Source organism: Salmo trutta, chromosome 15, assembly GCF_901001165.1.
Source record: "Salmo trutta chromosome 15, fSalTru1.1, whole genome shotgun sequence".
Taxonomy (NCBI): Eukaryota; Metazoa; Chordata; class Actinopteri; order Salmoniformes; family Salmonidae; genus Salmo; species Salmo trutta.
The window spans coordinates 2492914-2519873 of record NC_042971.1 but is presented as its reverse complement, the minus strand read 5'-3'; the positions used below and the strand labels follow the sequence as shown (position 1 = coordinate 2519873).

General features: G+C 41.4%; 1 protein-coding gene and 2 long non-coding RNA genes across 3 annotated transcripts in view; 2 read left to right on the top strand and 1 right to left on the bottom strand.

The window, feature by feature from the left end:
- Positions 1-26960, bottom strand: part of LOC115149648 (tripartite motif-containing protein 16-like) — a 1197515-nt gene that overhangs the window by 537218 nt on the left and 633337 nt on the right. The gene's annotated exons all lie outside the window — the stretch shown is intronic.
- LOC115149663 (uncharacterized) lies at positions 8711-8940 on the top strand. Its single transcript, XR_003866918.1, has 2 exons — positions 8711-8777; positions 8898-8940. It is a non-coding gene; the product is annotated as an uncharacterized LOC115149663 (long non-coding RNA).
- The window catches only part of LOC115149675 (uncharacterized), a 2899-nt gene continuing 2080 nt past the window's right edge, over positions 26142-26960 (top strand). The window contains exons 1-2 of the long non-coding RNA XR_003866931.1: positions 26142-26175; positions 26892-26960. The exon at positions 26892-26960 is cut by the window's right edge and continues 48 nt beyond it. This is a non-coding gene — a long non-coding RNA (uncharacterized LOC115149675). The remainder of the gene's footprint in view (positions 26176-26891) is intronic.

Sequence of the window (26960 nt, the reverse complement as noted above, 5' to 3'; positions counted from 1 at the left end):
GCCATTCAATACCAAATCCAGTACGAGGGACCCATGACTGTCGATCTTAGCGTACTGGATGAGGCACTGTTAGTCGACCCGACTGACTACAGACCAAAAGATTGGTCTGTCGCCCGCTCTTGGACGGTGCCGGACAGTATCCTGACTGTTACCATGATCCTTGGTCTCATTTCCCTTGGCGTGTGCACCTATTATGTACACAGGCGCACACGTGCAATGGAAGACCTAATGAGGTCTTATACTAGGATCACCCGTGGGACGGAAGCGATCCCGATTTTTGGAAAGGTGGCAATGGATCCGGAAACCCTCTTACAGGGCCCAGTCCCAGCCTCCTCTCCCGAACTCATCAGGTCAGCCCAGTAATGTCCCTAATGTAAGCTTTGGCCTTCAGGGGCCAAGTTTTTCCAAGTGCCTTAACTACCCACCTGCAAGTAGGATCAACCTAGACATGACATTAGAGACAATGCCATGATAGAGCTATTTAGCCAAGGCCTTGGACATATATAGAACATAGTCCATATTAGATGATTAAGGTGTGGTAGACATATTTTGTATACTTTTATGTTTTTATTCCAATTTTTCGTTTCATTACCTTTGACACTTAGGAAGCCTTAGAGCCAAGACACCGCTCCTTTGGGGAGGAAATGTAATGATGTATTGCCTGAGTGTTGTGCGTTATTAACGTCTGCCAAGTTACTGCCTAGGTCCACTAACCGGGATAACCGGACGACGGGCCGGAACACAGAGCCACTGCCAGACCTCCTTGATCCATTCTGGTGGTGATCCACAGCTTGCGGAAAGCCTACCAGGGGGAACCACTAAAGGGAGGGGGGGCTGCTCTGATGATCCACAGACCAGGACATCCGATGGTCATTCTTATGGTGGGTTGCAACATGCAGAATCATTCCAAGTTGAACCTACCAGAGGGGGACTGTCATGACTGTCCTGATCAGGTCAGGGTACAGGAGACCACCACCCTACAGATTATCTCCCAAACCCCCAACAGAGGAGGAGAGATCTAGGGGTCTGAAGATGTGGGGGTTTTATGACACCTCATGCCCATAATACAGAGAAATTCCTTTGTCCTAACAATGGAGAACTGGCCTCAGAACCTTAAACATGCAATAAAGGGACTTTGGAACAATGGTTTCCGTCAGCCACAATGGTGGTTATGACGAAAAGTGGAATATTAAAATGTATGTAACTTTTGTATTTGTTTTTAAAGGTTAAGAGATGACGTTATTATGAAAACATTGTACCTTTAAGAGTTTTCCCAGTATATGCCTGATGTTTATACATTGTACGCTGTTTGGAAAATATCCAAATCAAACAGAATGTTTTGATAAAGATGAAATGTGAAGTTAGTGTCTAAAATCGGATTTTTAGCCAAATCTAAGCCTTGCCCCCTTGACTTGGTCCGCCCAGAGAATCGCCCTAAAGGCTGTTACACCCACTTCTGACCCGAGGGTATAAGACAGGAGAGTGAAGAATTAACATAGTAGACTATTGACCCCAAGCTGCAGCCAAGGTCTAACAAAGTTGACGAACCCCAAACGAAACACAAGGTTGAAGACAAAGAAATATTTTTCTACACGAGCTACGGACGAGTAGCTGTGTCTAAGCGGGTGAATTCAAGCCGAACCACCCAGCCTCCACTCTCCATTGAATCGTGGTATCGACACCATTCGAGCCGAAGCTGTGAGCTCTGAGCTACAGAGCTGTCTGTCCTCAGAAGACCCCTTTCCGATCAAGGGTGAGGATCAGACCACTTAGCCAAGAAGGACACTGACATCGTGAGGACAACCAGAGAGTTGCGCCGGAGAACTGCGTCATTTAGAAGCCTAAACGACCCACGCGGAGCTTCCCACCTGAGAACTACAACACGTAATTACATCATTATATTCTGACCCATAAGAGCGGCAGTTCGGGGCAAGGCTAATTTTAAATAAGCATGGCTGACAAATGAACCCAAATGTATATTTCTCTCGTGTACTTCCTTTCTTTCTCTCTCTTTAAAATCCCCATTTTGGGTAACAAGCGCCATAGTGTGTTGGCCCGTTATACTAAGTCCTAATCAATAGCTAGACTGTGTTTTGTGTATGTGCATTTTTATCATCATTTTAGCTTGCTAGTAAATAAATAATCAACTAAGATTGGTGTGGTAAATTCAGTGGTAAAGCCCGGGTCTGTGCAGATTCCCGGATTATACGACTTTCAGATTATGAGACTGTAGAGGAAATTGATTAATTTAGCGACTGTTGTAATCGATATTCTGATATCCTTTGAGTTAATTTGGGAAATAGAAACTCAATCAAAACAATGTTCCCATGGTGCCCCAGGTTAATGAGTTAATAATTGCTTGATTCATTGCTTAATTCATTTAATCACGTAATTATAAACCGTTAATCATTCGATGAGCAACAGTCGTCACATTAACTAATACAACGTCACGACAGAGGTTAGTATGTTTTGTTGTATCATCTGTTATTGGTAATGGTGAGAGGTTAGCATGTTTTGTTGTATCCTCTGTTATTGGTAATGGTGAGAGGTTAGCATGTTTTTTGTATCCTCTGTTATTGGTAATGGTGAGAGGTTAGTATGTTTTGTTGTAGCCTCTGTTATTGGTAATGGTGAGAGGTTAGCATGTTTTGTTGTAGCCTCTGTTATTGGTAATGGTGAGAGGTTAGCATGTTTTGTTGTATCATCTGTTATTGGTAATGGTGAGAGGTTAGTATGTTTTGTTGTAGGCTCTGTTATTGGTAATGGTGAGAGGTTAGCATGTTTTGTTGTAGCCTCTGTTATTGGTAATGGTGAGAGGTTAGCATGTTTTGTTGTAGCCTCTGTTATTGGTAATGGTGAGAGGTTAGCGTGTTTTGTTGTAGCCTCTGTTATTGGTAATGGTGAGAGGTTAGCATGTTTTGTTGTAGCCTCTGTTATTGGTAATGGTGAGAGGTTAGCATGTTTTGTTGTAGCCTCTGTTATTGGTAATGGTGAGAGGTTAGCATGTTTTGTTGTAGCCTCTGTTATTGGTAATGGTGAGAGGTTAGCATGTTTTGTTGTAGTCTCTGTTATTGGTAATGGTGAGAGGTTAGCATGTTTTGTTGTAGCCTCTGTTATTGGTAATGGTGAGAGGTTAGCATGTTTTGTTGTAGCCTCTGTTGTTGGTAATGGTGAGAGGTTAGCATGTTTTGTTGTAGCCTCTAACTTTCTCTCTCATTATTATTCTTGATTCATTCATGATTTGTATTAATCATGTTATCATCAGGGTTCATTTAGTAGTGTTTAGAAACATGTTATCTACTCACTTAGACAGAAAATTATCCAGTCATCCTCCACCGTTTTATTATTGGGCAAAACAAACTGCAAATGTGACCAACTAGTTTACAACCAAACACTAATCTTTTGACTGCTTTAATACACTATAAATGTACTTTAAGCCACTATGAGTGAATTGGTCAGAAAACGTATGACTTCTTTAAATAGGGGGACTAGATGCATAAAGTGCTTTTATTTTTCTAAATGGTGAAACAGAAATGTATGAAAATAACCTCAAATAAAAGGTGACATTATATACTGTCACCTCATATGAAACATTTGATCTGAAATCCAAAATGTTGGAGTTTAGAGCCACATTTAAAATGTTATCTTCACTGTCAAAATAGATATGATGTGGACTGTATACTCAATACAATCTAAATCTGATACCTCACTGTCTGTCTTTTGACTGATACTGCTTTTAAACTGGTCTGGTCAGTCTACTCAAATATTTGTACTATACATGTTTCTATCTGCAGGCAAAACTTTGATAATCTGTAATTTATATTATGATACATTAATTTCTGAATAGATATGGCAGGTTTCATGACACTGGCGTATCTGAATATGTTGAAGAAAATATACTGCCACTATTTTCACCACCAAAGAATAGCAGTGTGATTTTAATATGATTTGACTCTTTGCAGGCTGTCAGGCTGTCTAGTCACAGAGGAAGGCTGTGCTTCTCTGGTCTCAGCTCTGAGGTCAAACCCAACACACCTGAGAGAGCTGGACCTGAGCTACAATCACCCAGGAGACTCAGGAGTCAGACTGCTCTCTGCTGGACTGGAGGATCCACACTGCAGACTGGAGAAACTCAAGTATGTAGAGGGTTTATGTCAATGTTCATATCAGACATGTTTGACTTATCAGGCTAGTTAAGACAAACATTCTGACCACCACTTGGACAAAGTTGTATGCTGTGTGTGTGTGTGTACTGTGTGTGTGTCCTGTGTGTGTGTCCTGTGTGTGTGTGTGTGTGTGTGTACTGTGTGTGTGTCCTGTGTGTGTGTCCTGTGTGTGTGTCCTGTGTGTCCTGTGTGTGTGTGTGTGTCCAGTGTGTGTGTGTGTGAATGTGTCTTGTGTGTGTATGTGTGTGTCCAAGTGTGAAACACACATACACACACACACAGGACATACACACACACACAGGACATACAGGACACACAGACACACACACACACAGGGCACACACACACACACACAGGACACACACACAGTACACACACACAGGACATACACACACACACACACACAGGACATACACACACACACACAGGACATACACACACACACACACAGGACATACACACACACACACAGGACATACACACACACACACAGGACATACACACACACACACAGGACATACATACACACACACAGGACATACACACACACACACACAGGACATACACACACACACACACACAGGACATACATACACACACACAGGACATACACACACACACACAGGACATACACACACACACACACACACACAGGACATACACACACACACACACAGGACACACACACAGGACACACACACACACACAGGACATACACACAGACACACACACACACAGGACATACACACACACACACACACATAGGACATACACACACACACACACACACATAGGACATACACACACACACACAGGACATACACACACACACACAGGACATACACACACACACACAGGACATACATACACACACACAGGACATACACACACACACACAGGACATACACACACACACACACACACACACACAGGACATACACACACACACACACACACACACACAGGACACACACGGACACACACACAGGACACACACACAGGACACACAGGACACACACACACACACACACACACACAGGACATACACACACACAGGACATACACACACACACACAGGACATACACACACACAGGACATACACACACACACACAGGACATACACACACACACACATAGGACATACACACACACACACATAGGACATACACACACACACACACAGGACATACACACACACACACAGGACATACACACACACACAGGACATACACACACACACACACAGGACATACACACACACGCACACACACAGGACACACACACACACACACACACACACAGGACATACACACACACACACAGGACACACACACACACACACACAGGACATACACACACAGGACACACACACACACACACAGGACATACACACACACACACACAGGACATACACACACACACACACAGGACATACACACACACACACTGGACATGCACACACACTGACCTCACACACACACACTGGGCGCACACACACACACACACACACAGGAAAAATACACAGGACACACACACAGGACACACACACTGGACTCACACAAACACTGGACTCACACACACACTGGACACAAACACTGAAAACGTTCTTACCAACGCTTGACCAGTGCGTGTTTGTGTCCAGTGCGTGTGTGTCCAGTGTGTGTGTGTGTGTGTGTGTGTGTGTGTGTGTTCAGGTGTATCCCTCAATGACTGTCTGTTCTTCTGCTTACCGCTACAGTGTGGAACATGGTGGAGAGAACAGAATGAAACCTGGACTTAGAAAATGTGAGTGTTGACTGCTGTGAAGAATATGACTAAGAATAAGTCTTAATTCAAGTTAAGTCAAAGACCACCATCATTACTGACTTGGTCATGTTAAATATCATCTGTAGTTCTACAGAAGCAAAAATCAGGGACACCAACGTTTACAAAGAGTTGATGTGTGTGTGTGTGTGTGTGTGTGTGTAATTAATGTGAATAAGTGTGTTTTATATTACCATACAGTATAACATATGATCATTCAACAAGTCTCAAGTTACCTTAACTTCTCCTTTTGATACCTAGAAACATCTACATTAAATGAATTAGTGAATAGTGAGTTAACATTCTAATGTGAATGATGATGATTTCTAATATTGTGTCTGGTTTCATCCATCAGATGTCTGTGATCTCACACTGGACCTAAACACAGTAAACAGACTCCTCTCTCTGTCTGAGGAGAACAGAAAGGTGACATGGAGGAGAGAGGACCAGCCGTATCCTGATCACCCAGAGAGATTTGAGGACTGGAGACAGGTGCTGTGTAGAGAGGGTCTGAGTGGGCGCTGTTACTGGGAGGTAGAGTGGAGTGGGGGGGCTGGTATAGGAGTGACATATAAAGGAATCAGCAGGAGAGGAAGGGGTGATGACTGTTGGATTGGAGCCAATGACAAGTCCTGGAGTCTGATCTGCTATGACTACAGTTACACTGCATGGCACAATACTAACTCCACTGCCATAGACGTCCACCCCTCCAGCCCCCACAGAGTAGGAGTGTATCTGGACTGGCCAGCCGGCACTCTGTCCTTCTACAGAGCCTCCTCTGACACACTGACCCACCTGATCACATCCACCTCAACATTCACTGAGCCACTCTATCCAGGGTTTCATCTTTTGGGTTGTAGCGCCTCAGCGTTCCTGTGTCAGGTGGTCTCTGTGTCAAACAGAACATGATGTTTCACTCTAATCATGGTCATGCTCAGTCAGACACACTGGAGCAGCAATGTAGAATATCTCTCTAGTCATGTTCAGTAAGACACACTGGAGCAGCAATGTAGAATATCTCTCTAGTCATGTTCAGTAAGACACACTGGAGCAGCAATGTAGAATATCTCTCTAGTCATGTTCAGTAAGACACACTGGAGCAGCAATGTAGAATATCTCTCTAGTCATGTTCAGTAAGACACACTGGAGCAGCAATGTAGAATATCTCTCTAGCGTGTAAACCCCTCTATCCAGGGTGTTTGGTATGAACAATGTAGAATATCTCTCTAGTGTGTAAACATATGATTGTAAATATTCATGAATAAACACCATTGAACTTGACAGACATTGTCATCTAGAGTCATTCATTAATATAATAAATCACCCCACTGTGTTGTTAAACTGGTTTCATTTACACATCACTGATCTGGTTGTTATTGGGCTTCTTGGTGTTTGTAAATATTGCACAATGTTTTATTTGTCAAATTCTTGACACAACAATCTTGTTTCTGTATGAACTCAATTCAACTGAATGAAATGATGTGACAGATGTGACTAATAAAGGATCATCAACCAGATGGAAGAAGAGAGGTGGAAATGTTTTAATACTGATCACAATATGACAGGACAGTAATAGATGGAAGAAGAGAGGTGGGAGTGTTTTAATATTGATCACAATATGACAGTACAGTAATAGATGGAAGAAGAGAGGTGGAAATGTTTTAATATTGATCACAATATGACAGTACAGTAATAGATAGAAGAAGAGAGGTGGAAATGTTTTAATATTGATCACAATATGGCTGTCACGACTTCTGCCGAAGTCGGTTGCTCTCCATTTGTTTTGTCTTGTTTTCCCACACACCTGGTTTCAATTCCTTCATTACATGTTGTATATTTAACCCTCTGTTTCCCCCATGTCCTTTTGGGAATTGTTTATTGTTGTCACAGTATCCAAAGAAAATTGTGCCCCTCCTCGGCCGGGCGGCGCTCGGCGGTCGTCGTCGCCGGTCTACTAGCTGCCACCGATCTATGTTCTGTGTTCGTTGTGTTTTGTCTGTTTAAGTCCGCACCTGTTTCCTTTTCTGTAATTAGTAGGGGGGGTATTTAGTTTGTTCCTTTTGGTTTGTGTTTTGTGCGGGATTGTTTATTCGTCAGCGGGCAGGTCTGTGAACCTTCTGTGTTTTTGCAAATTTTTCCCCAGCGTATTCTCGCTAGAGGAATGTTATATTTGCCGGGCTGCTCCCCGTGCGTATCTTTGTTTTCTCGGGGTTTACTGTGTTCCCGTGTGGTCTCTGGGCACACCCGATGCCCTCTTATTACGCCGAGTGTTTTTTTCGGTGCAATAAATATACCGTTCTACGGCACTACTGGACTACGTCTCCTGCTTTTGACTCTGCCTTTTCCTCCTGCCGTACGGAATCGTGACAATTGTATGTGCCTGTGCACTTGTTTTACTGGTGCGCGACGGGTTTTGTACGTATGTGTTTGTTGTTTTTGTATGCCGTTATTTTTATATATTAAACCGCTCCGGCTATTACCAAGTTCTGCTCTCCTGCGTCTGACTTCCCTGGCACGAGTTACGCACCCCTTACAATGGCAGCACAGGAATAGATGGAAGAAGAGAGGTGGAAATGTTTTAATATTGATCACAATATGGCAGTACAGTAATAGATGGAAGAAGAGAGGTGGAAATGTTTTAATACTGATCACAATATGACAGGACAGTAATAGATGGAAGAAGAGAGGTGGGAGTGTTTTAATATTGATCACAATATGGCAGTACAGTAATAGATGGAAAAAGAGAGGTGGAAATGTTTTAATATTGATCACAATATGACAGTACAGTAATAGATGGAAGAAGAGAGGTGGAAATGTTTTAATACTGATCACAATATGACAGGACAGTAATAGATGGAAGAAGAGAGGTGGGAGTGTTTTAATATTGATCACAATATGGCAGTACAGGAATAGATGGAAGAAGAGAGGTGGAAATGTTTTAATACTGATCACAATATGACAGTACAGTAATAGATGGAAGAAGAGAGGTGGAAATGTTTTAATATTGATCACAATATGACAGTACAGTAATAGATAGAAGAAGGCTGTACTGGTTATGTTTCTATGTTAGACACTCTGTTGTTATCTCCCATCAGTCAGTACTGGTTATGTTTCTATGTTAGACACTCTGTTGTTATCTCCCATCAGTCAGTACTGGTTATGTTTCTATGTTAGACACTCTGTTGTTATCTCCCATCAGTCAGTACTGGTTATGTTTCTATGTTAGACACTCTGTTGTTATCTCCCATCAGTAAGTACTGGTTATGTTTCTATGTTAGACACTCTGTTGTTATCTCCCATCAGTCAGTACTGGTTATGTTTCTATGTTAGACACTCTGTTGTTATCTCCCATCAGTCAGTACTGGTTATGTTTCTATGTTAGACACTCTGTTGTTATCTCCCATCAGTCAGTACTGGTTATGTTTCTATGTTAGACACTCTGTTGTTATCTCCCATCAGTAAGTACTGGTTATGTTTCAATGTTAGACACACTGTTGTTATCTCCCATCAGTCAGTACTGGTTATGTTTCAATGTTAGACACACTGTTGTTATCTCCCATCAGTCAGTACTGGTTATGTCTCTATGTTAGACACTCTGTTGTTATCTCCCATCAGTCAGTACTAGTTATGTTTCTATGTTAGACACTCTGTTGTTATCTCCCATCAGTCAGTACTGGTTATGTTTCTATGTTAGACACTCTGTTGTTATCTCCCATCAGTCAGTACTAGTTATGTTTCTATGTTAGACAATGTTGTTATCTCCCATCAGTCAGTACTAGTTATGTTTCAATGTTAGACACTCTGTTGTTATCTCCCATCAGTCAGTACTGGTTATGTTTCTATGTTAGACACTCTGTTGTTATCTCCCATCAGTCAGTACTGGTTATGTTTCTATGTTAGACACTGTTGTTATCTCCCATCAGGCAGTACTGGTTATGTTTCTATGTTAGACACTGTTGTTATCTCCCATCAGGCTGTACTGGTTATGTTTCTATGTTAGACACTCTGTTGTTATCTCCCATCAGTCAGTACTGGTTATGTTTCTATTTTAAACACTTCTCTTGTTTTGTATCAGTCCATGTTCCTCAACATTAAACTCACTAACTGCACTTGCTTCCTGACTCTCTGCGTTTACGTTACACCTTATGATCAGACACTAATCATTCTGTGTTCTTACTACTGTATGATACTGAGAGAACAGGACACTAATCATTCTATGTTGTTACTACTGTATGATACTGAGAGACCAGGACACTAATCATTCTATGTTGTTACTACTGTATGATACTGAGAGAACAGGACACTAATCATTCTGTTGTTACTACTGTATGATACTGAGAGAACAGGACACTAATCATTCTATGTTGTTACTACTTACTGTATGATACTGAGAGAACAGGACACTAATCATTCTGTGTTGTTACTACTGTATGATACTGAGAGAACAGGACACTAATCATTCTGTTGTTACTACTGTATGATACTGAGAGAACAGGACACTAATCATTCTATGTTGTTACTACTTACTGTATGATACTGAGAGAACAGGACACTTATCATTCTGTTGTTACTACTGTATGATACTGAGAGACCAGGACACTAATCATTCTGTTGTTACTACTGTATGATACTGAGAGAACAGGACACTAATCATTCTGTTGTTACTACTGTATGATACTGAGAGAACAGGACACTAATCATTCTGTGTTGTTACTACTGTATGATACTGAGAGAACAGGACACTAATCATTCTATGTTGTTACTTCTTTTTGATACTGAGAGAACAGGACACTAATCATTCTGTTGTTACTACTGTATGATACTGAGAGACTAGGACACTAATCATTCTGTTGTTACTACTGTATGATACTGAGAGAACAGGACACTAATCATTCTGTTCTTACTACTGTATGATGCTGAGAGAACAGGACACTAATCATTCTATGTTGTTACTACTGTATAATACTGAGAGACCAGGACACTAATCATTCTATGTTGTTACTACTGTATGATACTGAGAGAACAGGACACTAATCATTCTATGTTGTTACTACTGTATGATACTGAGAGAACAGGACACTAATCATTCTATGTTGTTACTACTGTATAATACTGAGAGAACAGGACACTAATCATTCTGTGTTGTTACTACTGTATGATACTGAGAGAACAGGACACTAATCATTCTGTTGTTACTACTGTATGATGCTGAGAGAACAGGACTATGGGTGCATCACAACAATCTGAAGTGGCCTCCTCTCCTTTATCTGGACTCATCTGAAAACTCAAGACAGGTCAAAGTAACATGGTGGCTTCCTAACTTCTCTCATGTCAGTTGGGATGAAAAAAGTTAGACATAAATCCACTGGATGCCTGGAACGCCCCTCTAACTGGTTATTAGTGGGAGACTCATCTATCAATCCACTGGAACACCCCTCTAACTGGTTATTAGTGGGAGACTCATCTATCAATCCACTGGAACGCCCCTCTAACTGGTTATTAGTGGGAGACTCATCTATCAATCCACTGGAACGCCCCTCTAACTGGTTATTAGTGGGAGACTCATCTATCAATCCACTGGAACGCCCCTCTATCTGGTTATTAGTGGGAGACTCATCTATCAATCCACTGGAACGCCCCTCCACCTGGTTATTAGTGGGAGACTCATCTATCAATCCACTGGAACGCCCCTCCACCTGGTTATTAGTGGGAGACTCATCTATCAATCCACTGGAACGCCCCTCTAACTGGTTTTTAGTGGGAGACTCATCTATCAATCCACTGGAACGCCCCTCCACCTGGTTATTAGTGGGAAACTCATCTATCAATCCACTGGAACGCCCCTCCACATGGTTATTAGTGGGAGACTCATCTATCAATCCACTGGAACGCCCCTCTAACTGGTTATTAGTGGGAGACTCATCTATCAATCCACTGGACGCTCCTCTAACTGGTTATTAGTGGGAGACTCATCTATCAATCCACTGGAACGCCCCTCCACCTGGTTATTAGTGGGAGACTCATCTATCAATCCACTGGAACGCCCCTCCACCTGGTTATTAGTGGGAGACTTGTCTATCATCTCTGAGCTCTGACTTCTCCCACATGCTGAACTCTAACTTCTCATACTGAAGACATTACCTCCATAACAGCATTGTCATTAGCTAAATGAAACAACAAAACAATATTTATAAAAACAGTCTATCAATATGGTTGTTGAACACTATAATGTATTAAGCAGCATGACAGCTGTACTTTCAGTTTATGGTTGATGCAGCTTGTTTGCCAATATCCAATGTGTTCTCAACTAGTTCAAAATACATGAAGGCACACAACTCATTGCTCCCAGTTTACAAGTAGTATTTTCTGAGCTTCTACTTGATATGAACACAGCATCAATAACAGGTTGGGCGAGTTCCTCTGCTCAGACGTTGCGGACTCCTGCCAGATCTTTCAACACCTGGATAGATGTTTTACGTATCAGCTTACCACATCATATGTTATAACAATCTGGTGCCTGACTGCACAGTCCAAGACGTGGCATGGAACCATTGGTTGATGCAACGTGTTGTGGAATATCTAATCAAAGGAAGAAAGACTGCAGATTATTTCAAACAACACTTTATTATAAGATTAGCTAAAACGGAGAATCAACTATCCACTCAACAGTGCATAGTTGAGAAGCTCAACGACCAGTGCCGGTTCAACGCTTTTATAAACAAGCACATCCTTTGTATATGTGGCAGTCAGCATATAGTGTATAAAAGGTAATTAGTTGTCTGTGCAGACTTAACTTCTCTAGGGTAGGGGGCAGTATTTTCACGGCCGGATGAAAAACGTACCCAAATTAAATGGCCTACTACTCGGGCCATTTAGAATATGCATATTATTAGTAGATTTGGGTAGAAAACACTCTGAAGTTTCTAAAACTGTTTGAATGGTGTCTGTAAGTATAACAGAACTCATATGGCAGTCAAAACCCTGAGACAAATCCTAACAGGAAGTGGAAATCTGATGTGTGGAATCACTTTCAAGCCTTTGCCTATGAAACACACAGGGACTGGTTACTCATTTAGCACTTCCTAAGGCTTCCACGAGATGTCAACAGTCTTTACAAAGTGGTTTGAGTCTTCTCCGGTAAAAACAGACCGAACGAGAAGCCTGGAAACTTGGTCACAAGCGGATGGCCATTACTACTATGGCGCGCGTGCATGTGGGGAATGTTTTGTTCCGAAATGTTTTATAAGACAATGCAATCGTCCGCTTTGAATATTATTGAAGTTCTGATTGAAAAGGCCCTAAAGATTTATGCTATACAACGTTTGACATGTTTGAACGAACGTAAATAGATTTTTTTGTACTTTTCGTGGCGACATGTTCCGCGCGCTTCGTACATTTGGAGTAGCCTACAGAACGTGGAAACAACAAGGAGCTATTTCGACATAAATTGTGAACTTTATCGAACAAAACAACATTTGTTGTGGACCTAGGAATCCTGGAAGTGCCTTCTGATGAAGATTATCAAAGGTAAGTGAATATTTCTAATACTATTTATGATTGTAGATGACTCCAAGATGGCGCTGGTCTGTATCGCCTAGTGTATTTTTCTGAGCATAGTACTCAGATTGTTGCAAAGTGTGATTTCCCAGTAAAGTTATTTTGAAATCTGGCAATGCGGTTGCATTCACGAGTTGTTAATCTATAATTCTTTGAATGAAAATATTATATTTTACCAATGTTTTCGAATAGTAATTTTGTAAATTGTAGCGCTAATCACCGGCGGTATTGGAGGCAAAATATTTTCTGAACATCATGCGCCAATGTAAAATGCTGTTTTTATATACTGCTCAAAAAAATAAAGGGAACACTTAAACAACACATCCTAGATCTGAATGAAAGAAATAATCTTATTAAATACTTTTTTCTTTACATAGTTGAATGTGCTGACAACAAAATCACACAAAAATAATCAATGGAAATCCAATTTATCAACCCATGGAGTTCTGGATTTGGAGTCACACTCAAAATTAAAGTGGAAAACCACACTACAGGCTGATCCAACTTTGATGTAATGTCCTTAAATCAGGGGTGTGAATACTTATATAAATGAAATATTTCTGTATTTAATTTTCAATACATTTGCAAACATTTCTAAAAACATGTTTTCACTTAGTCATTATGGGGTATTGTGTGTTGATGGGTGAGAAAAATGATAAATTTAATCAATTTTGAATTGGAATAAGTCAAGGGGTATGAATACTTTCTGAAGGCACTTTAGTACATGTTTTTACCTTAAACCTCAATTAACTGAACAAGTTAACTCTGATTTGTTTCATATTTGCATGTGTTTTATCTTTATCTACTGCATTTGACATCATCTAAGGGGTTTGTGTTGTGCCCCCCATCGGTTGAGACACAAGATGCTCTTGAATGTTGTGGCTGATAAATGCACTAAAATGGGATTCAAATTTAAATGTCAACTTTCAAATGGTACCACAAAGATGGATGGAGGACCACACATCAGAATGTTGACTTGAATGGTACCACAAAGATGGATGGAGGACCACACATCAGAATGTTGACTTGAATGGTACCACAAAGATGATTGGAGGACCACACATCAGAACGTTGACTTGAATGGTACCACAAAGATGGATGGAGGAGCACACATCAGAACGTTGACTTGAATGGTACCACAAAGATGGATGGAGGACCACACATCAGAACGTTGACTTGAATGGTACCACAAAGATGGATGGAGGACCACACATCAGAACGTTGACTTGAATGGTACCACAAAGATGGTTGGAGGACCACACATCAGAACGTTGACTTGAATGGTACCACAAAGATGGATGGAGGACCACACATCAGAACGTTGACTTGAATGGTACCACAAAGATGGATGGAGGACCACACATCAGAATGTTGACTTGAATGGTACCACAAAGATGGTTGGAGGACCACATATCAGAACGTTGACTTGAATAGAAATATCTGTTGTTTTTAATTATGCTGTCAATTCTCCATAGGAAACATATTGAAATTATAGAAATATAGATAATAGACATGACCATTTAAGGTGACATTCTGCTGTCATCTTTGTAATTAGACGTTAACATTTCAATTCAATTTAAATGTCAATGGTGTACCATTGGTGACCGAGTGGCGTAGCGGTCTAAGGTACTGCATCTCAGTGCTAGAGGCGTCACTACAGACCTGGGTTTGATCCCAGTGTTTCTATCTCAAACAGTTTTGTTAATTTTCAGTCTTCTGTGATGTACAGTACCGGTCAAAGTTTGGACACAACTACTCATTCCAGGGTTTTCTTTATTATTACTATTTTATACACTGTAGAATAATAGTGAAGACATCAACACTATGAAAACTACGAAATAACGCATATAGAATCATGTAGTAACCAAAAAAGTGTTAAACTAATTCATTTTTATTTTTTATTTTAGATTCTTCCAAGTAGCCACCCTTTGCCTTCATGACAGCTTTGAACACTCTTGGCATTCTCTCAACCAGCTTCATGAAGTAGTCACCTAGAATGCATTACAATTAACAGGTGTGCCTTGTAAAAAAGATCATTTGTGGAATTTCTTTCCTTCTTAAAATGCGTTTGAGCCAATCAGTTGTGTTGTAACAAGGTAGGGGTGGAATACAAAAGATAACCCTATTTTGTAAAAGACCAAGTCCATATTATGGCAAGAACATCTCAAATAAGCAAGGAGAAATGACAGTCCATCCTTATTTTAAGACATGAAGGTCAGTCAATCAGGAAAATGTCTAGAACTTTGAAAGTTTATTCAAGTGCAGTCGCAAAAACCGTCAAGCACAATGATGAAACTGGCTCTCATGAGAACCGCCACAGGAAAGGAGGACCCAGAGTTACCAGCCTCAGAAATTGCAGCCCAAATAAATGCTTCACAGAGTTCAAGTAACAGACACATCTCAACATCAACTGTTCAGAAGAGACTGCGTGAATCAGGCCTTCATGGTCGAATTTCTGCAAAGAAACCACTACTAAAGGACACCAATAGGAAGAAGAGACTTGCTTGGGCCAAGAAACATGAGCAATGGACATTAGACTGGTGGAAATCTGTCCTTTGGTCTGATGAGTCCAAATTTGAGATTTTTGGTTCCATCCGCCATGTCTTTGTGAGACGCAGAGTAGGTGAACGGATAATCTCTGCATGTGTGGTTCCCACAGTGAAGCATGGAGGAGGAGGTGTGATGGTGCTCTGCATTCTGCAGTGATATGCCATCCCATCTGGTTTGCACTTAGCGGGAATATAATTTGTTTATCAACAGGACAATGACCCAACACACCCAGGCTGTGTAAGGGCTATTTGACCAAGAAGGAGAGTGATGGAGTGCTGCATCAGATGACCTGGCCTCCACAATCACCTGACCTCAACCCAATTGAGATCGGGTTGAACCACAAAGTGAAGGAAAGCAGCCAACAAGTGCTCAGCATATGTGGGAACTCCTTCAAGACTGTTGGAATAGCATTCCAGGTGAAGCTGGTTGAGAGAATGCCAAGAGTGTGCAAAGCTGACATCAAGGCAAAGGGTGGCTAATTTGAAAAACCTCAAATCAAAAATATATTTATGGTTTGTTTAACACTTTTTTGTTTACTACATAACTCCATACGTGTTATTTCATAGTTGTGATGTCTTCACTATTATTCTACAGTCTAGAAAATAGTAGAAATAATGAAAAACCCTGGAATGAGTAGGCGTGTACAAAGTTTTGACTGTTACTGTATTTAAAGTGTAATATTGGGATGCAAACTCAAATGTAATACATTTAAACATTTAAACCATAGCCATGTGTTTATGGTGTACACTTTTGTTTCAAAGTAGATTTGTTTAAAGACTATCAAGAAACACTCTGTGGGACCCTGATTTAGCCCACTGCAGTAAAAGTGAAATGAGATCAAATTCAACCATTTCTCTTTTATAGTTATGAAGACATGAATGTCTAATGATATGGTGGGGTATGCGAAGTGGGTCAACTTTGAGCATCTTCATCTCTTGAATGTTTTGGCATTCAGATCCAAAATGTCACTTTCTGACCACTTCTTCCATGTGCAAACATTTCTGACCAGTTTCCCAGTGCCTACCTATGAAAAACATCCCCACAGCATGATGGTGCAACCACCATGCTTCACTGTGGGGATGGTATTCTCGGGGTGATGAGAGGTGTTGGGTTTGCGCCAGACATAGCATTTTCCTTGATGGCCAAAAAGCTCAATTTTAGTCTAATCTGAGCAGAGTACCTTCTTCCATATGTTTGAGGAGTCTCCCACATGCTTTTTGGCGAACACGAAACGTGTTTGCTTATTTTTTTTCTTTAATCTGTTCCTCCATCAATATCACGGTCGTAGTCATCGTCATCATCGACATCATAATAGTCATCCTCCTCCTCTTCATAGTTTCTGCCCTCAATAAAAGCCCTTCTGAACGATTCACATTGTCCTTCTGCATGCTGGAGCTCATCAAGCTTTCCAGCAAGGACAGCTCTTTCCCCAAGACAACATCCATCTTGCTCTGTGTAATGTTGTAAGGCCTCCACGATCAGTTCCTGCTCTGTGTAATGTTGTAAGGCCTCCACGATCAGTTCCTGCTCTGTGTAATGTTGTAAGGCCTCCACGATCAGTTCCTGCTCTGTGTAATGTTGTAAGGCCTCCACGATCAGTTCCTGCTCTGTGTAATGTTGTAAGGCCTCCACGATCAGTTCCTGCTCTGTGTAATGTTGTAAGGCCTCCACGATCAGTTCCTGCTCTGTGTTATGTTGTAAGGTCTCCACGATCAGTTCCTGCTCTGTGTAATGTTGTAAGGCCTCCACGATCAGTTCCTGCTCTGTGTAATGTTGTAAGGCCTCCACGATCAGTTCCTGCTCTGTGTAATGTTGTAAGGCCTCCACGATCAGTTCCTGCTCTGTGTAATGTTGTAAGGCCTCCACGATCAGTTCCTGCTCTGTGTAATGTTGTAATGCCTCCACGATCAGTTCCTGCTCTGTGTAATGTTGTAAGGCCTCCACGATCAGTTCCTGATCATGTGAGTAGAACATCTTGGCAGTGAAGACATCATCCTCAATCTACCGCTTCTCTTCACAAAGAGCACCAAGAGCCTTAGTTTGAGGTGCACCTCCCCATCATCCTCTGCTCCTCCTGCTCTCCAGGACCAATCAGTGCTGTCCACCTGCACTGCATCCTCATACACCAGGGCCTGTAGGAGCTGTGAGGACAAACCTCGTCTCCTCAGGTTGTAGTCCTTCACATGTGTTTTTATGCTACTACCGACCGTGGCCTTTTGGACAGGCAGTTGGCAATACCTTGACCATCTATTGATAACAGATAATCAATACCTTGACCATCTATTGATAACAGATAATCAATACCTTGACCATCTATTGATAACAGATAATCAATACCTTGACCATCTATTGATAACAGATAATCAATACCTTGACCATCTATTGATAACAGATGATCAATACCTTGACCATCTATTGATAACAGATAATCAATACCTTGACCATCTATTGATAACAGATAATCAATACCTTGACCATCTATTGATAACAGATGATCAATACCTTGACCATCTATTGATAACAGATAATCAATACCTTGACCATCTATTGATAACAGATAATCAATACCTTGACCATCTATTGATAACAGATAATCAATACCTTGACCATCAATTAATAACAGATAATCAATACCTTGACCATCGATTGATAACAGCTAATCTGTCACAGCTGTTGAAAGGAGTAGACCAAGGTGCAGCGTGGAAGATGTTCATCTTGTATTTATTTTACTCAGAACACTCTGACAATCAAACAAAACGACAGCAAAACAGTTCTGTCAGGTTTCACGAACTAAACAGAAAATAACTACCCACAAGGACAAAGGAAAAACAGGCTGCCTAAGTATGGCTTCCAATCAGAGACAACGAAAGACACCTGCCTCTGATTGGAAACCATACCCGGCCAAAACATTGAAAATAAAACATAGATTGCCCACCCACCTATCACACCCTGGCCTAGCTAAACAGAGAAAACACAGCTCTCCTAGGTCAGAGTGTGACATAATCAATACCTTGACCAGCTAATATAGACAGAAAATATGTTAAAGGTAATCCAATCTAAGGGTTGATCTGAGGGTTGATATTAAAGTCAGTACTACAATAGTAATAAACCCTTCATTCATCAGTACCCTGAACATAGCTGGGTGTTTCTGGGGTAGAGGGTTGATATTAAAGTCAGTACTACAATAGTAATAAACCCTTCATTCATCAGTACCCTGAACATAGCTGGGTGTTTCTGGGATAGAGGGTTGATATTAAAGTCAGTACTAAAATAGTAATAAACCCTTCATTCATCAGTATCCTGAACATAGCTGGGTGTTTCTGGGATAGAGGGTTGATATTAAAGTCAGTACTACAATAGTAATAAACCCTTCATTCATCAGTACCCTGAACATAGCTGGGTGTTTCTGGGGTAGAGGGTTGATATTAAAGTCAGTACTACAATAGTAATAAACCCTTCATTCATCAGTATCCTGAACATAGCTGGGTGTTTCTGGGATAGAGGGTTGATATTAAAGTCAGTAATACAATAGTAATAAACCCTTCATTCATCAGTATCCTGAACATAGCTGGGTGTTTCTGGGGTAGAGGGTTGATATTAAAGTCAGTACTACAGTAGTAATAAACCCTTCATTCATCAGTATCCTGAACATAGCTGGGTGTTTCTGGGATAGAGGGTTGATATACAAGTCTATATATTCAGCAATAAAAGTCTATATATTCAGCAATACAGTAAGATTCTGAGACACAATCACTTCCTATTGGTCAGCTGCAGGGAACCGCCCACGTCTCTGAGACACAATCACTTCCTATTGGTCAGCTGCAGGGAACCGCCCACGTCTCTGAGACACAATCACTTCCTATTGGTCAGCTGCAGGGAACCGCCCACGTCTCTTAGACACAATCACTTACTATTGGTCAGCTGCAGGGAACCGCCCACGTCTCTGAGACACAATCACTTCCTATTGGTCAGATGCAGGGAACCGCCCACGTCTCTGAGACACAATCACTTCCTATTGGTCAGCTGCAGGGAACCGCCCACGTCTCAGGAGATATGTATTTTAGGCAGTAAGTAAAACTGCCTAGGCCTTGGAGAATCTGGCCCAAAAAGACAGACCATCTGTTTATCTGTAATGTACTTATCCTCATACAGTTTATCTCCTGGATTAATCTTTGTGTTTTCCGGTTGTGTTGAGTGGGACAATGGAACATAGTGTTTAACATGATCCTATTGTCTATTGGCTTCAAGAAGATATTCACTTTATCCATTACAACAATCTGAGCCCCGTATCTGCTGGTTTAATCACTATATTTCTAGAGCTGGATTTTTAACCATTTATAAGGTTAAGCTGATAAAAAAGGTCTGGTTCTGAATTGTGAAAAGGAAGCCACATCCCTACGTATCAGAGTCTGTATAGTTTCTGACTCCAACTGAGGTTCCCAATGTGAGGGGTTTGGAAATTGTATCTGAGGAAAATCTGTTTCATATTCAAAATGATCTGATAACTTCAATCTTCTATGATAGACGTGTAGATCCCCTCCGGAGCTCCTCCCAGTCCACCTGTATAGGAGTTGGTATGAAAGTCAGTCCACCTGTTTAGGAGTTGGTATGAAAGTCAGTCCACCTGTTTAGGAGTTGGTATGACAGTCAGTTCACCTGTTTAGGAGTTGGTATGAAAGTCAGTCCACCTGTTTAGGAGTTGGTATGAAAGTCAGTCCACCTGTTTAGGAGTTGGTATGAAAGTCAGTCCACCTGTTTAGGAGTTGGTATGAAAGTCAGTCCACCTGTTTAGGAGTTGGTATGAAAGTCAGTCCACCTGTTTAGGAGTTGGTATGAAAGTCAGTCCTCTTTCTAGAACCTCACTCTCGGCTTGGTTGAGCCCAATGGGACATTGCTGGTCAAGACCTCAAATGGGTTGTGAAGTAGTATGGACATATTGATGGAACAAGGTCACTAAACTGGTGGATAGACAGGGTAGATCCAAGAGCCTCTGCTGTCATCTAGAGGGTGTTTCTCTGTACTGCTTGACACATGGAGACTCAATTGAGGCCCAGTGCAAGTGCTCAAAGTCCGGCCAAAACAATTGTTTGTTCAGGCTGGGATCTATAAAGCAGTATGTTCTTCAATTAGATGCCAACTAATATTCATACAGGGACAATAGGTGGACAGGAGGAAGAATGGTGTTCCTGATTCATACAGGGACAATAGGTGGACAGGAGGAAGAATGGTGTTCCTGATTCATACAGGGACAATAGGTGGACAGGAGGAAGAATGGTGTTCCTGATTCATACAGGGACAATAGGTGGACAGGAGGAAGAATGGTGTTCCTGATTCATACAGGGACAATAGGTGGACAGGAGGAAGAATGGTGGTCCTGGTTCATACAGGGACAATAGGTGGGGCAGGAGGAAGAATGGTGTTCCTGATTCATACAGGGACAATAGGTGGACAGGAGGAAGAATGGTGGTCCTGATTCATACAGGGACAATAGGTGGACAGGAGGAAGAATGGTGTTCCTGATTCATACAGGGACAATAGGTGGACAGGAGGAAGAATGGTGTTCCTGATTCATACAGGGACAATAGGTGGACAGGAGGAAGAATGGTGTTCCTGATTCATACAGGGACAATAGGTGGGACAGGAGGAAGAATGGTGTTCCTGATTCATACAGGGACAATAGGTGGACAGGAGGAAGAATGGTGGTCCTGATTCATACAGGGACAATAGGTGGGACAGGAGGAAGAATGGTTTTCCTGATTCATACAGGGACAATAGGTGGACAGGAGGAAGAATGGTGTTCCTGATTCATACAGGGACAATAGGTGGGGCAGGAGGAAGAATGGTTTTCCTGATTCATACAGGGACAATAGGTGGACAGGAGGAAGAATGGTCTTCCTGATTCATACAGGGACAATAGGTGGACAGGAGGAAGAATGGTGGTCCTGATTTTCACAATTCCTCTTTTTTCTTTAGAGCTTCGCCATTGAGATTGTTGTTATTCTCCAGTATGTTTTTCTTCAGTGTTGCACTCTGGGTTCTCCAAGGGGAATACTCCCCCTGTTCTCCTCTTGACAGTTGTAGCACCATGCTTTTGCTGGGAATTGTCCACTGTTGGTATCAATTTATTTGGTCCAAAAAATACACGTTTTAGCTGAATCCCCAGTTAGAATCCATGTGGTTCTTTTAAAAGTTTCTAAAACGATTCAAAGTACATTTTAAAAAATGTGTTCCTGACATTTCACCACAATAGGCGTCTTCAGACAATGGACAACAAGTAGCCAAACAAAGCATAATGATGAATTATAATGAATCAGATTACATGGAGAGGAGGGACCTGATCCTAGATCATAATGAATCTGATCACATGGAGAGGGGGGACCTGATCCTAGATCATAATGAATCAGATTACATGGAGAGGGGGACCTGATCCTAGATCATAATGAATCAGATTACATGGAGAGGGGGGACCTGATCCTAGATCATAATGAATCAAATTACATGGAGAGGGGGACCTGATCCTAGATCATAATGAATCAGATTACATGGAGAGGGGGGACCTGATCCTAGATCATAATGAATCAGATTACATGGAGAGGAGGGACCTGATCCTAGATCATAATGAATCAGATTACATGGAGAGGGGGGACCTGATCCTAGATCAGCAATCCAACTCTGGGACACTGCCTGTATGAAACCGAACACATAGTTGTAAAGTGTAGTTACAGCAGGTGTTTACTGCCATCTAGTGGAAAATACCAATAAAACACTTTATTTTCAGGGTGGGGAGGCGGCTGATGGAAACAGAAAGTAAAGTTGTTCTTTTGTTCAGGATCCATTTTGAGACGACAGAGCAGAAAACACGACATGGAGATTATTGAAAAATAAAGTAAGTATTTCTGAACATTAATTTATTCTAATGGACAGAGTAAGATAATGAATACCTGGAATGAGATATTACTAGTTAGTAGAACTGCTACTTGAGCTGAGTTGCTGACAGACAGCAGTTTTCAAAGTGGAAACTAATCAGTAGGTCTACATGTTATCAGTAAAACGTCTGGTAAAGATGGCGGAGGAGCTTTTACATTATATGGTTTAATGTTTATCTCAGGGTTTCTCATCCTTTTGTTCTGACCAGCACTTACACACCTGATTCAACTAATCATCAAATATTTTAAGACAGTTTAATATTTGAGGCATACAAATGAACATTCTCAAATTAAAACCTTTTGGGTTTGTAGGCCTGTTAACAATTATTAAAGTCCTACAGTAACTCACATTTAGGAGGAAAAAAACACAGCTAAACTTGGTTACGAGTAAATTATATGTTTAGTTAAAATAATGTAAGAGAGATGTCTTGAAGAAACGCGTCTGGGTTTAGAACTCTGCGTCTCAGTGCCCTGCGACAGTGGGAAGTTCGTTTTGCATGGCCCGGTGCTACAGGTGAGTGGAGTTTTATTTTAAGGAACAATGAAATGGTCTAAAATGCTTAAACTCTGCTCACCCGGGGAGCCGGGCAATGCAAAACGAATTCACCCAGTGACCGTTACTTTATTCCTTATATGAAATTGAAAGTAACTTTGTAGCCCACGCAGTTACAAAATGTCTGTTGAAACTGTGGCTCATATGTCTCTAGAACGTTAGAACAGTGGTGGAAAAAGTTCTCAATTCTCATACTGGAGTAAAAGTAAAGATTCCTTAATAGAAAATGACTCAATTAAAAGTGAAAGTCACCCAGTAAAATACTCTTCAGTAAAAGTCTAAAAGTATTTGGTTTCAAATATAATTCAGTATCAAAAGTAAATGTAATTGCTAAAATATACTTAAGCATCAAAAGTGAAAGTAAAGTAGTCAGAGGCAGTAGGGAGGACCAGGGATGTTCTCTGTTTAGTGAGTCCTCCAGATCAGAGGCAGTAGGGATGACCAGGGATGTTCTCTGGTTAGTGAGTCCTCCAGATCAGAGGCAGTAGGGATGACCAGGGATGTTCTCTGTTTAGTGAGTCCTCCAGATCAGAGGCAGTAGGGATGACCAGGGATGTTCTCTGTTTAGTGAGTCCTCCAGATCAGAGGCAGTAGGGATGACCAGGGATGTTCTCTGTTTAGTGAGTCCTCCAGATCAGAGGCAGTAGGGATGACCAGGGATGTTCTCTGTTTAGTGAGTCCTCCAGATCAGAGGCAGTAGGGATGACCAGGGATGTTCTCTGTTTAGTGAGTCCTCCAGATCAGAGGCAGTAGGGATGACCAGGGATGTTCTCTGTTTAGTGAGTCCTCCAGATCAGAGGCAGTAGGGATGACCAGGGATGTTCTCTGTTTAGTGAGTCCTCCAGATCAGAGGCAGTAGGGATGACCAGGGATGTTCTCTGTTTAGTGAGTCCTCCAGATCAGAGGCAGTAGAGATGACCAGGGATGTTCTCTGTTTAGTGAGTCCTCCAGATCAGAGGCAGTAGGGATGACCAGGGATGTTCTCTGTTTAGTGAGTCCGCCAGATCAGAGGCAGTAGGGATGACCAGGGATGTTCTCTGTTTAGTGAGTCCTCCAGATCAGAGGCAGTAAGGATGACCAGGGATGTTCTCTGTTTAGTGAGTCATCCAGATCAGAGGCAGTAGGGATGACCAGGGATGTTCTCTGTTTAGTGAGTCCACCAGATCAGAGGCAGTAGGGATGACCAGGGATGTTCTCTGTTTAGTGAGTCCTCCAGATCAGAGGCAGTAGGGATGACCAGGGATGTTCTCTGTTTAGTGAGTCCTCCAGATCAGAGGAGGGGAGGACCAGAGATGTTCTCTGTTTAGTGAGTCCTCCAGATCAGAGGCAGTAAGGATGACCAGGGATGTTTTCTGTTTAGTGAGTCCTCCAGATCAGAGGCAGTAGGGATGACCAGGGATGTTCTCTGTTTAGTGAGTCCTCCAGATCAGAGGCAGTAGGGATGACCAGGGATGTTCTCTGTTTAGTGAGTCCTCCAGATCAGAGGAGGGGAGGACCAGGGATGTTCTCTGTTTAGTGAGTCCACCAGATCAGAGGCAGTAGGGATGGTCTCTTGATAAGTGTTCATATTGGACCGTTTTCTGTCCTGCTAAGCATTCAACATGTAACGAGTACTTTTGGGTGTCAGGGAAAATGTATGGAGTAAAAAGTACATCATTTTCTTCATGAATGTAGTGAGGTAAAAGAGAAAGTTCTTAAAAATATATTTCTCAAAGAGAAAATGAATGAATGAGAACAATTGACATTCAAGAATTAGTCACTGTGTTAAACACAACCAACATGCTGGATCTCTGTTTAGTTGTCACTGTGTTAACCACAACCAACATGCTGGATCTCTGTTTAGTTGTCACTGTGTTAACCACAACCAACATGCTGGATCTCTGTTTAGTTGTCACTGTGTTAACCACAACCAACATGCTGGATCTCTGTTTAGTTGTCACTGTGTTAACCACAACCAACATGCTGGATCTCTGTTTAGTTGTCACTGTGTTAACCACAACCAACATGCTGGATCTCTGTTTAGTTGTCACTGTGTTGACCACAATCAACATGCTGGATCTCTGTTTAGTTGTCACTGTGTTAACCACAACCAACATGCTGGATCTCTGTTTAGTTGTTACTGTGTTAACCACAACCAACATACTGGATCTCTGTTTAGTTGTCACTGTGTTAACCACAACCAACATGCTGGATCTCTGTTTAGTTGTCACTGTGTTAACCACAACCAACATGCTGGATCTCTGTTTAGTTGTTACTGTGTTAATCACAACCACCATGCTTGATCTCTGTTTAGTTGTCACTGTGTTAACCACAACCAACATGCTGGATCTCTGTTTAGTTGTTACTGTGTTAATCACAACCAACATGCTGGATCTCTGTTTAGTTGTTACTGTGTTAACCACAACCAACATACTGGATCTCTGTTTAGTTGTCACTGTGTTAACCACAACCAACATGCTGGATCTCTGTTTACAGGGGTCAGTGCTCTAAAATGAGTCTCTCTGGGGAGAGAGAGGAGGGGGGCCCTGCCTCTAAAATGAGTCTCTCTGGGGAGAGGAAGGAAGGGGGCCCTGCCTCTAAAATGAGTCTCTCTGGGGAACATGACACCAAAGCTAAGAGGTGAGATTACAATTTTGTTGAATAATTATTAAGTTTATTTCCAAAAAGCTATATCCCCCCCAAAGATCACATTTGTTTTTTCAGCAGATTGCTTATGGGTGTGTTCCTTCAATATTAATGTTATCACATTTTTATTAATATATTTGAGATGTGTATAAAACAGTTTTTTATTTGCGAAACGCAATATGTCCATTGTTTATCAGGAATGGGTTGTTTGTATCCTGTATATTTGACTGTGATATGTGGTTGTCTCACCTAGATATCTAAAGAGGAATGCATTTGCAGATGCCATATCTTAATTTGACCCAGTTTCTCATTGCAGGAAAATAATGTGGATTATAATTAAGGGATTTTTCTTGTTGGGGTTGATACATATTTCATCAGGGCAAATCAAGTCAATTTAGATTCAGGCAGATATACAGCATTTTGCAAAAAAAAAACATGATTATTTGTCTCTCTGAAATGAAACCATCAAGTGATAGATTTTCAACAAATACATGTCTGTCATTGAACAACCCCATGCCATGATAAGATAGTGAAAAAAAAAAATTCTCTTTCCTAATTTCTTTAAACAATAAAATCTCATTTACCAACATTTCTGAAAATGGATACAATGTAAAGTGATATGTTGCGTTTTAGAATGAAACTCTTCTTATGTTTCCCATCTGAGCTCAGAGTAGATGAGAGATGTAATGTTTGTCTCTTTTGTGTTGAAGACCAATCAAGCAGGAGAGACCAGCCTCCCCTGTTCCCAGCTGTGTGTCCATGAAGAGTGACTGGTCTAT